Source organism: Stenella coeruleoalba (assembly GCF_951394435.1).
Source record: "Stenella coeruleoalba genome assembly, chromosome: 12".
In the NCBI taxonomy this organism is placed as follows: domain Eukaryota; kingdom Metazoa; phylum Chordata; class Mammalia; order Artiodactyla; family Delphinidae; genus Stenella; species Stenella coeruleoalba.
In genome coordinates, this window is record NC_137158.1 from 70,752,371 (window position 1) to 70,764,857 (window position 12,487).

General features: G+C 39.5%; 1 pseudogene across 1 annotated transcript; it reads left to right on the forward strand.

Moving 5' to 3' along the window:
- Positions 1–2,174: 2,174 nt before the first annotated feature.
- Positions 2,175–3,175, forward strand: LOC307195029 (large ribosomal subunit protein mL48-like; annotated as a pseudogene). Its single transcript has one exon. The product of its transcript is annotated as a large ribosomal subunit protein mL48-like (transcript).
- The last annotated feature ends 9,312 nt before the right edge of the window (positions 3,176–12,487 follow it).

Consider the following 12,487-nt stretch of genomic DNA (forward strand, 5'->3'; position numbering starts at 1 on the left):
CAGTAGAAGCCACCAGCCTCAAATCTGCTAAAGGTTACATGCAATTTGTAGAAGAAACCTTGAGAACAAAATGTCTTAGACCAAGAGTATGTGAATAAGAGTTTGGTGATTGGTGCCACTTCCACATTTTTCTTTTTTTTTGCCTATAACACCCAATAAATAGGCTTATTTTCTTTTTTAAATTATTTGATGTTTTGAAGTTCAGTGTGGGAAACCTGTGGTCAATTTATATAAGCTAGTGCTTAATTTCTAAAAGAAATCCAGATGTCCAGTGTCATTTGGTAACTGATTTTCTTAAGGCAAAATAAAGCTTGTGGAGAGCAAATATTAGAATGTTGACAGTGGCTTGTGTAGATGGTAAAATCGGTGGTCAACAAGACCAGAGTTTTATTTTCATGACTATTCAGAATAGTTCATATGTTTCTAGGATTACTGAAGCATCCAAAACTTATGAGCAAACATACAAGTAACACTCTCTCTATCAAGAGAGTGTTAATTTTCTTTCATGTCAAAAGAGCAACATCTTTCTTGATTTTAGTTTATCATCTACATTTGAAAGAAAGCTTTTAACAATTGTCAGCCATTGAGCAAAGTGAGTTTAGCTTTAAAGAATGAATTAAAAAAGAACAGTTCTGACAAAAAATAGCAAACTACTTAACCAATAATATTTAGGAATAGAATGAGAAAAGTTTTAGACTTAAAAATTTGAAGTTCAAACTGATCATTGATTAAGAAAACCTGTGAAAATGAATGATTATTTATTTGTGTGATTTCACAAATAATGATAAAAAATAAATGCCCAAAGATATAAGGACATAATGTAAACCAAAGTAAATAGGCTCACTATTTATTGATAGTTGATTTTCTACTCAACATTGTTTGACTTTCTGTTGCTGTGCATTACTCTACCCCAGATTATTTTGTGCCAGTCAGTGCTATAGCAATTTGTACATGATTTGTGGCTGACAAACAAGTGACATGCATAGAATCTATTTTAGCCCTGGTCGTACACTGTGATTGATGGAGAAGCAGTGACACAGTTTTCCCCAGTTGTCTAAAAGGTAGACACTGGGATCCTAGACAAGTTAGCTATATTTAACTTTGTATGCGATTATTTATCAAGCATCAGTTTATAAACATTACCCAACATATATGAAACCAGAGTAGGACATTCATGAATTATATTATTCCAAACTGAATAACAGAAATTAAGAAATTAAACAAAACAAAAACAGAATCAAAAATAAGTCTAAAACTTTTTATTCCCAGGGATACCTATTTCTATCAACGTAGTAAATTAGATACCGTAAATGACTCTTGTGATTGAAACAATTAAAATTCGGGATAAAATGTACTTTGAAAACCTTTTAAAACACACTGACAAAAAGGAAGGAATGTGCAGAGGCAAAACCAAAGTTACATGGGAATGTTGGGGGGCAAAGGAGATGGATACAAGTCCTCAGAACTGGACAAAGCAGAGAACCTAACAAGAGACTTATGAATAAAGCTGGAACCCTGGAGAAGTATATCCTTTACATTTATAGTATAAGGTAAGTAGGAAAGAAACCTCATTGTGAAGAAAGGGAAAGCAAAGAAACTTAACTGTGCTTACCGTGATGTGGGGTAGAGGAAAAAAACTAATCTCATCTGAGACTGTGTAACTAAATTCAGCCCTTGTGAATATGTGTGGGCTGGACTGATTCTATCTCTGTGGTCTGAAAAACCTCAAGCAGCATGTTTAAAGTGTTCCTTGTTTGGAAGTGATCCCAAGCTAGGGACGCAAGCAAATATAATTTACCTTCGGAGAAACTTCACTTCAACCCAGCTCTTGAAGCATTTTTACAGAAAAAAATTCCAAGGAAAGTGAGCTGCCGATAGTCAAAAATCACAAAGCATGTGAAGTCAGTCCCACGAGAACAGGTGGGACAAGAGACACTCTAACAGACCCACAGGGATTTTGGGATTATCATAAATTGAATATGAAATGGAATATGTCTAAATCAATTCAAAATAAGCTTGAAAATTCGAGCAGACAGGACTATTAAAAAAAAACCTCCCTAACAAATAGGAAAAAGAATCAAATAGAACTTTTAGAAATTTAAAATGTACAAAAAAAATTAAAAATCCTATGGACAGATTAAATGTCATGTTAGATAGAGCTGAAGAGAAAGAAACTCTGTGAACTGGAAGATAAAACTGAAAAAATAGAGTGTTTTCAGACGCCCAGCGGTCGCGGCAACTTGGGCCGATCTTCCGCTGGCACAATTGCAGGCCGCGCAGCAGCAAAGGATGAATGGAGCTCTGGGAAAGGTGCTGTGTCTGAGGAATGACACCATTTTTAAGCAAGCCTTTTCCCTCTTGAGGTTCAGAACCTCAGGAGAGAATCCCCTCTGTTCTGCAGGTGGCATTCCTGAGCATCAGTCGGCACTACAGGTCACAACCCACGCATGGCATTGGAAGATACGAGCACCTAGTTAAAGCACAAGAGTTTCTTTCTCTTTTGCTTCCTGCTCAGCCCAGGAAGAAGAGGGGAAAAGTGGAAGTGAGACCCATTAATCTGGGGACAGATTATGAATATGGGGTTTGAAACATTCACCTGACTGCAAATGTATGGCCCTGGCAGAGAGTTATGCCCGGTATGTTCACAACCTCTGCTACCATCTCTCCATTAAAGTTGAGGAAAGTTATGTGATGCCCACCAAAACCGTGGAGGCATTGCAGTTGCAGGTCCAAGGCAGCAAAATGCTCCTGGACTCAGTTCTTACCACCCATGGGCGAGTGGTTCAGATCAGCGGTTGGAGCGCTACATTTGCAGAGCTTTTCCTGGAAATAATCCAAAACAATCTTCCTGAAGGAGTCAAACTGTCAGTGAGGGAGCACACTGAAGAAGACTTCAAGGGAAGGTTCAAAGCCCAGCCAGAACTGGAAGAACTGCTAGCCAAGTTGAACTAGCTCACTGCAGACGCTTTCAGGCCAGCACTGGTGATACTGAGTGGCAAGGGGAAGAGCTTCCTGGGTGGCCAAAGTTAAGGAGGAGACCCTGACTCTCAATATCATAAGTACCCATGTCCACAGCCAGGGGTGCCTCCTCTCCTCTGTGGAGGAGTGCTTGCCGACTGTCACCACTTTCCTTTGAGCCAACCCTAGGTATCTTCCATCTAATAAAAATCTGCTGATGATGGATAGATGTGTGTGTATGTGAGAAGTCAGTCTATCCTGTCGAGTGTATTTAACTAAGGGATTCAACTTCTCTTTGCCTGGTGCTTTAGCATATAAGCATGTCCCCCTTCAGTATTTCTCCAGTTAGAGTGAACTCATCCTTTAAATCAACCTGGCGTGGAGTCCCTTTAGTGAAGCAGACAATCATAAGTAAACTCTCTGTGGATAGAAGGCATAGGGAGGGAGATTTTGTATATGAAAAAACCCTCCAGGTAGGATCAGGGTCTGTCCATAAGTGAAAAAAAATTACCTTGTGGGGTAGTGAGTGACCTGTCATAAGTATGCAGGTAGATGTTACCTAACTGCAAATTAGGGTTGCCTGGAAGGAGTTGAAGCAAAGAATTAAAGGTTGATCTTGGTCACGTGTCAGAAAACTACTGCTTGTGAGCCAAATCCCAACAACTGCCTATTTGCTTTTTAAAAAGAATTTATTGAGATGAAATTCACATGTCACAAAACGAACCATTTTAAAGTGAATAATTCAGTGGTATTTAATGCATATGCAGTGTTGTGCAACCTCTATCCAGTTCCAAAACCCCATTGCCTGTTTTTGTAAATAAAGGTTTATTGGAAGAGAGCCCTGCTCATTCACTTACAAAAAAATAAAAACTGAAAAAATAGAGAATATAGGGACTTCCCTGGTGGCGCAGTGGTTAGGAATCTGCCTGCCAATGCAGGGGTCACGGGTCGATCCCTAGTCCAGGAAGATCCCACATGCCGCGGAGCATCTGGGCCCGTGCTCCACAACTGCTGAGCCTGTGCTCTAGAGACTGTGAGCCACAACTACTGAGCCCACGTGCTGCAACTACTGAAGCCCCCGCACCTAGAGCCTGTGCTCCGCAAAGGGAAGCCACAGCAATGAGAAGCCCACGCACCACAGTGAAGTGTGGCCCCCGCTGGCTGCAACTAGAGAAAGCCTGCACACAGAAACAAAGACCCAATGCAGCCAAAAATCAATCAATCAATAAAATTAAAAAAAAATAGAGAATATAGATCCAAAAAGACAAAATGAAGCAAATTATGAAAAGCAAAATAACTACTATGCTTATGGAGGATAAGAGTGATATATATACATATATAATGTGTGCTTATGGATTATAGGAGTGGTAGGATATATATATATATACACATATACACATATAATGTATACCTTATATATAATTTCAGGGATAAGTAAGAGAAACAAAATGGAAGAGGCAATAGCTAAGGGATAGTGAATGAAAATTTATCCGAATTGTTGAAAGACACCAATCCTTACGGGTAGGAAACCCAGTGAACTGCAAACAGATTAAGGTACTCCACTGTATACTAACTAGTCCGTCTGCAAAATACAGGTATTGGGTTTCTCACAATGTCACAAGCTGCAGCTAAAAGTATGCAATGACCTCCATTATGTTTCCAATATTCCCTTAGTGCTTATGAGCCTTTAGGGGAGTTTCTAGGAGTAAAGTTTTCTGTGACCAGGGGCAATGCAGACTTGTGAAAGGTGACTGAGAAAAGCAGAAGTGACAGGATCCTATTGTGGAGGGGCAGCTTTTGGGTATGTTTCATCCCTAGCATGATCATCTTCAGACATTCATGACTGCTACAGAGAAAAGGGGAATTTGGTTGTCAGGAAGACCTAAGGAATGAATGTGCTCTGCCTTACATTGTCCCTTAGTGCAGTCAGTTAATATTATGCTAATATACCAGTTTGGGGACATTTGGGGGTCAGAGAAACCTGTGCTCCATAAATTATAGGCAGTATGTTTAAGTTTGACCAAAGTTCTAAAAAATGCACAATTATTTATGAGTTGCCGGAAGAGCATAGAAAGGAATTGAATATTTGCCTGTGTCTGTGAAATAACCCAAATGCTGTGTTAGGGACTTTATATGCATAGGTGTTTAACCACTGACTGTCCTACTGACTGTCCTACGGAGAGCTACGAGGCCATCAGTGCTCAGAGAGATGCCAAGTACTTCTGTTGTTTACTGACCAGCAGCATCTTTTCTCTTCCTTTCTTGTAATACTACCTGAATTTCTTTACCTATCCCCTGTGTAGTTTGAGTGACAACGGCCCCGCTCCAGTTCTTGAGGTGGGCTCTGATTGCTTTCAGTTAACTTGAGTGTCCTCATTTTCTGGGGGCAGTACTTACCCTGGGATGGTCCAGTCAGTGTGCCCTGGACCATCGCAGGGAAGGCTGGGACTTGGGCCCCTTCTCTTCCATGACTGGGTGTCCCTTGAGGACAGGGAGTTTGGAACTGGGACAAAGACTCTTTTCTTGACCAGACTCTAGACAGACTTCTCTGAGCCCAACTAGACCCTGTCTTGAACATCTCCTCAAGACTCAGTTTTAGCAAGAATCCTGCAAATTCAGGTTATCAAGAGAGACTCCTTCACCCTCACTATTTGATCACCCTCAATATCTAACCAAATTTCTCATCTGTCACCATCTCGCAGGTGATATGTGATCACCCTGGTCTGCCTTAAGCAAGAATACTCTCAGGTAGGTTTAGGCAGAATCCCCTTTTCCGCTGATGTTTCCTCTTAGTAATTTTCCATCCACTGACCCCCTCACCTTGCTTCTTGGCTATCAATCCTTAGTTTTCCTTGTTGTATTCAGAGTTGAGCTCAATCTCTCTCCCCTACTGCGGAACCTCATTGTTATAGTCCCTATAATAACAATAGCCTATTGCAATAGTCCTATGTCTGCCTTACTGTTGTAACAAGTGTCAGGATAATTTTTTTCTTTAACAACTGCTATAGCTACCTGGGGGAGCCAACGGGAGAAAATTACAGAAAAAGAATGCAAAAGTTCAGATGACATGGTGAACCTCTGGACAACCTGGCTTGGGACCAAAATTTTTTTCTGACCAAATCTTTTTTTATTTTCTTTCTTTCTTAAAGCACTTTGGATCAGTTCTGTTCCTTTGATCTGAAATATTCTGAACTAGTATTAAATAGGAAATGGGATATTAAAATATGGTTCCCTTTGAAACCTGTACCTCTTGCTCACTGTACAGCTTTCCAAGTCATAAGGACAATTAGAAAAAAGTAACTCTCCATCCACTTGACAAAATAACCTCAAAACAAAGATCCTAATCCATCGTTTGCTCTCACAGTCCTGGTCCGTAAATGAAGAAAGAAAATACGGAGTTAAAATTAAATATATAGTCTAGTAGCAATTTTTATTCTAGTTGTTTATCTCGTCTCTTGACAGAGATAGGCAGAACAGGAACTAAAGGCTAATCAAGACTCAAAAGAGGAAAGGACTGAATAAAAGCAGAATAAAACTAAATCAAAATAGTTTGATACTGGATTTTCTACTTCTACCATTTTGGAAAGCCAGGGTGTTTCAGCTATCAAGAAGGTAGCACTTGTGGATTGATTTTGCTGGTTAAGACGAAACCCAAATTCTTTTGTTCTAGAGAAGTAATTTACACTAAACACCAGAGCCCCTGGTCACTACAAATAGCTGTTATACACTCCAAGTCAGAATAAAATCCACACATTCATAGTCATTAGTCCATGTGGACATTTGAAAGACACTTTTCTTTTAACATCTGTATTGGAGTATAATTGCTTTACCATGGTGTGTTAGTTTCTGCTTTATAACCAAGTGAATCAGCTATACATATACATATATCCCCATATCTCCTCCCTCTTGTGTCTCTCTCCCACCCTCCCTATCCCACCCCTCTAGGTGGTCACAAAGCATCGATCGAGCTGATCTCCCTGTGCTATGCGGCTGCTTCCCACTAGCTATCTATTTTACGTTTGGTAGTGTATATATGTCCATGCCACTCTCTCACTTCGTCCCAGTTTACCCTTCCCCCTCGCCTTGTCCTCAAGTCTATTCTCTATGTATGCATCTTTGAAAGACACTTTTATGGGCCCTTTACCTGAAGGGCTCATATGCCTCAGGTGCCTTCACTGAACTGCTGAATATCTATTACTGACATTAATTTTAGCAAACAGTTTCTAAGATATGACAGAAATTTATTTTAAGTACTCATCATTCTGATAGGGAAAGAATGCTCCTCAAATTTTGTAGACAGAAATCAGAGGTGCAGAGAGAGATGAAGTGCCCATTAATATCAGAAGCTGACAAGGAGAGTTGTATGATCAGCTGTCTTTGTAGAAGTTCAAGTCTTTTCTTGGTGTTTCCTCTGCTTGCCCTGGAACCACCGAATTCACTCAGATATTAGAAGGTACCAAGCCATAGAGGGGAGACCCCAGGAGAAGCCCATGAAGTGGACAGAACTATCCCCAGGCAGGTGTTCCCTAAGGAAATGAATTGGATGCTAAGATCCAACCTTGCCAACTAGTAGGAACCATCTTTGAATGTAACAATAGGTAAGCGTCTACTGCCAGGAAGTTACTTTCTTTTGGTAAAGCCTGGTGCTTTGTCTCCTCAAGTTCAGTGGTGTGTGTGTGTGTGTGTGTGTGTGTGTGTGTGTGTGTGTGTGTGTGTGTGTGTAAGATTCACCTCAAGTCACAATTAGCCTTTGAATACAGAGAAATTTAAGGTCTGCATCTATACTCATTTCCACAGCAACAGGATGATTTTCCCCAAGCATTGGCCCCAAATGTCAATTTGCTATTTTACTCTAAATTTTAAAATCATATCTTAGGTAATGCTAATTCCATTTGTAACTTTTCAGAATTCTAATAGGCATAAATAACCCTAGACCACGCTGTAGTGAAAAACGTAATCAATTAACTCATATCAATTTGGGAAGATATAGCTAAAGATAAAAGTAAAGAGCTGAAAGACATTTCCTCGTTTGTTTGTTTTTTGCTTTTTCCTTTTAAATATGCTTTATTTTTCCTCAGGCATATAACAGGACACTTGAATAAAAAGTTATGGTAGGGTAGAAATGTGCCTGAAACACTACAATGGCAGAGACATTGCTTATGTGTTAGTACCTTGCCAGATGTTGATGACACTGGATTCAGTCACATGCTTTCCAGGGTTGGGTAATTTTTAGTGAAATCTCAATTCTAATTTTGTTCTGTATCAAGGATCCCCGAAAAATATGTGCTCAAATAGTTCCCCTTATTGAAAAGCATCTATAAGTTTTAAAATATCAAATTCGATCACAAACTGTGTACATAATTGCTTTTCAAAGCTATCAGAGATTTTTGCTGTCATTTGATATTCAAAACTTTGAAAGGATTTTCTTCTGAACTTCATGACCGGTTGATGGTAGTAACGAGACAGTATTCATTATGCTTCCTCTCTTGAGTCTCAGAGAAGAACAATAATAATCTTGAAAAATGATACAGAAAGCGCATGCCATTCTTAATTGTACACATAGCAAACTATCCAGGATAGAGCTTTGTACAGTCTGTAACTCTCCACAGGAATTTCTGAAAACAACTGGAGGTGTTAGAATATTGAGGCCTGGAGCCCTGAAAACAGCATGTAGCTAATGGCTCCATTCAAAGGAATTGTCACTCCTCTCTTGTCCTTTTCATTAGCCACTGCTTCTCTTCTGTTTTGCCAGTTTCATTTTTCCTCCAGGCAAACATGCTGTAAGGCATAAGAGAAGAGGGTGGGAGACTAATTAGTGTGTCAAGGGGAACTAGAAGGTATGGTGAGAAATTCAGAATCTCATTTTCTTTTCATGCCCTTAGAATTGATTTTGCTGTCACCATTTAAAAAATAACAGATGGATGTAATTCTATTGTTTGATGGAGATAAAGTACTTTCTTCCTCTCTCTATATAATTTGCTGCAAATTCTATTAACCAAGTATATATTTCAGAACCAAAATTATTAAAAATTTTGAAGTCTTAAATACTTTAATTATGGCTATGAAATGAATTGATTTGCATTTGTTCATATATGTAATTATAAGTCCAGATAGAAGTAAATTAAAAGATATGTAATCAGATTAGAGTGCTTGCCAGAAAAGTAATGATTTTTAAAAAACTATGCATTAGGGGAAAACTTTGCAATCTGCTATTAAAAGCATCCCATTTATGACATTATTTAGTTGCAGATTGAATCAGAGGTAAAGCTTTGTTGTTTGTTTTTAATACACCTCTAGACTCCCATCCTGGTAGAAAATCTTGTTTATAGTGTGGTTTGTGACTGTTGACAGAAAGTTTTCACAGATGAACTCTTATTAATGCCGCCTTGTTTTCTTACTGAGGAAGGTGGTAGGCAGGCACCAGCTCTTTCTGTGAGCTACCTTTATTTAATACTGAGAAGCAGGTGATTGATTCCTTTCCCTTGTTATCATGTCTTGATTGATATTCACATCCTCCCCCATTGGATGTTGGCGATATGAAAAAGTTAGACTCTCTTGCCAGGGCCTCGTTAATCTGCGGTGTTAGGTATTGATTAGGTGAATGTTAACCCTACACTTCAGTTTCATACTTTGTTTGATTTACTGGTTTCTGCTCTTTTCTCTTGTCCTAAGTGATCAATTCTGTTGTCGGCGTGTTTGTTTCCAACGAGACTGTTTTCCTACAGTTTGGTTTGAAGAGATTTATTTATTTCTCATCTCCTTCCTCTGGAATGGTAGCTTGATCTTATTTTACTTTATTATTTATATTTATTTATTTGCTTTAATTTGGTGTCAAAGAATTCATGGTCTTCCTTTTGTTTCCCTTTGCTTTATTCTAGAAAATTATTTTAATAATGATACCTTGTGGTTGGTTAACAGCAAACTTTCACAATATACGAATGAAGGCATTCTATTCTTCTTTCTACTTGGAAGGTAGACTTTCTTTCCTTCTTTTTTTTTTCCTCTTCCCTTCCTTCCTGTCTCCCTCCCTCCTTTCTCTCTCTCTCTCTCTCTCTCTCTCTCTCTCTCTCTCTCTCTCTTTCTCCTTCCCTCCCTCCTTCCTTTCTTTGCCTGGCTTCTTTTCCTGGCCTATTATATGCCAAGTCTGCTTTGGGAAACATATTTCAGTTCTTAGTAATGGTTGGGAAAACTACCTGAAGGCACTGGATTATGAATCAGGGTCCAGTCCTCATACCCGTAAACCTCAAAAAGATCAGACAGGCCAAAGGAGAACTAGGCAGGAGTTCTGTAAGGAATCAATAAAATTTTCTCCAAGTCCCTTTGAAGTCTGGTTTTCATGATCATCTGTGGAAGGCTGGACCAACATCAAGTCTTGTTCTTTTCACAGGGCTTTTAAAAACTGGGTTGAAAACCAATGGACTTCTATCAATTAAAAATAATTGTCTGCCTTCTCCAAAGGGAACAGAGAAGGGAAATTGTTAGAAGTTAGAATAGAAGAACTGGGGAAGTACTAAGTGAAGAATGAGGGTGCAGTAAGGAGGGAAATCCAGGAGGCTGAGGGCTGGTGGAGAAGCACAGGAGCTGACCCTTGGATCAGCCTCATGGGGGCCTCGCCCTGGCTGAGTTACTTTGGGCACATCCCCTAACCTTTCTGACTTCCAGTTCCTTCCTTCATGAAAGGGAAAATAATAAGTGCTTCCCAGGGTTTTGTGAGGATTAAAGGAGATAACATTTACCCTTGACTATGCCTCCTTTGAGGGCAGAGACTTTTGTACCTTTCTGTGCCCCAGAATGTAACACTGGGTTTGGCACCTAGCAGGTGCTCAGGAAACAGTTAGTCAAAACGGAGGGAAGGACAGGGAGCCCAAGAGTAGGGTATAAGATAAGTGGATCAGGACGATAAGCAGGAAAGCAAAAGGGGAAAAATGGAAAAAACAAAAAAGGGTCGGTGAAGCATGGAGGGCTGGTCAGGACTCCAGGTTAAAATTGTGGAGTATCCCCAGAGCCACCATCCTCTCTTCTCACGTCTCCTGGGGAGGGGATCTTCTGTGGTCTTTTTCTAAAGCCCATCAAAATCTAAACTGCAGAAACAGGATAGAAGTACATAGTGCTAGTACTGGAGGTAAGGCGTGAGTTTGTAAGCCAGACCCCACTACCCGGCCCTGTCAAACGCTGACGGTGGTTTGTTCATATTCCCATCTCAGCCCACACATTCATGAGAACTACAGTTTCAGTGCCACTTACCCGCACTGATCCACAACCAACAAAATTGTCCTGTGTCATTGTCTTATTTATTTAGGCTAGCAAACACTGCGAGGTGGTAGTCAGTTTTGTTTCTTGTTTTCTCAGTGATTTTTATTAATCTTCATTTGACACCTTGAGGAATGCTTATGGGCTGTAGATGGCCAGTCAGAAAGGCCATCTGATGTCAGCTCGGCCCGCGGTGCCCTGCAGATGAATGTTGGCTGCAGTGCAGTGGCATCTTGGTGCTTTATTTATCAAGATTCGAATAGTTTTCTCAGACTTCACTCCACAAAATCTATGATGTTTTGATGGATTTGGGGGGATCATTCCCTTCTGTTTACATCAAGATCAAGATCTTGATATTTATCATGGAATTTTCTATGAAGATCTAGTTATGATATTAATTATCAGTCTCAAAACTCAAAATAATAAAATCTGTATATGCCAATAAAAAAGGCAATAGTATAAACAGGAATGGACATTTCATAAATCATCAATATAAGAGAAGTCACCTAATTAAAATACAACTAATCAAGACAACTAAACCTCAAAATAAAATCAAGGTATATGTTTAAAAACCCAACATTTTAAACTAAGTGAAAGACATGGGCATTTCTTGGGAAAAGAACAGTTAAGTGAGAAATGTAAGTGATATACATATAAGTGATATCATCTGATATTTGTCTTTCTCTGTCTGACTTATATCACATATTAGTATGATAACCTTTAGGTCCATCCATGTTGCTGCAAATGGCATATTTCATTCTTTTTTATGGCTGAGTAATATTCTATTGTATGAATATATGGTATATATATATATATATACACACACACACCACATTTTCTTAAACCAATGGTCTGTTGGTGGGCACTTGAGTTGTTTCCATGTCTTGGCTATTGTAAATAGTGCTGCTGTAAATATCGGTGTTGCCTCCTCTATTTGGGGCTGTCAGCACAGTAGATCCTCAGTCGTCACTGAGTACTGCATGGTCAGGGACTGTGACCTCTGGGCTCTAAGAAGGGACGACAGCTGCATTGTTTCCTGGTCATTCAGAATGACCAGGGGAGGAGTTCTTCGTGTGAGGTTGATGCATAGGAGTGATGGTATGATCCAGTTTGTAGCTCTCCTTTCCATAACACAGATAAGGTCTATGTTCAAGTCTATCGGTTTCATGCCCTTTGGACATATTAAATTCTCAGAAGATTTTCAGTATGTGAAAATGTCTTTGAATGAGCAATGAAATTTGATCTTTCAGAATGGACATTCAACACAAGAAGAGTGTTA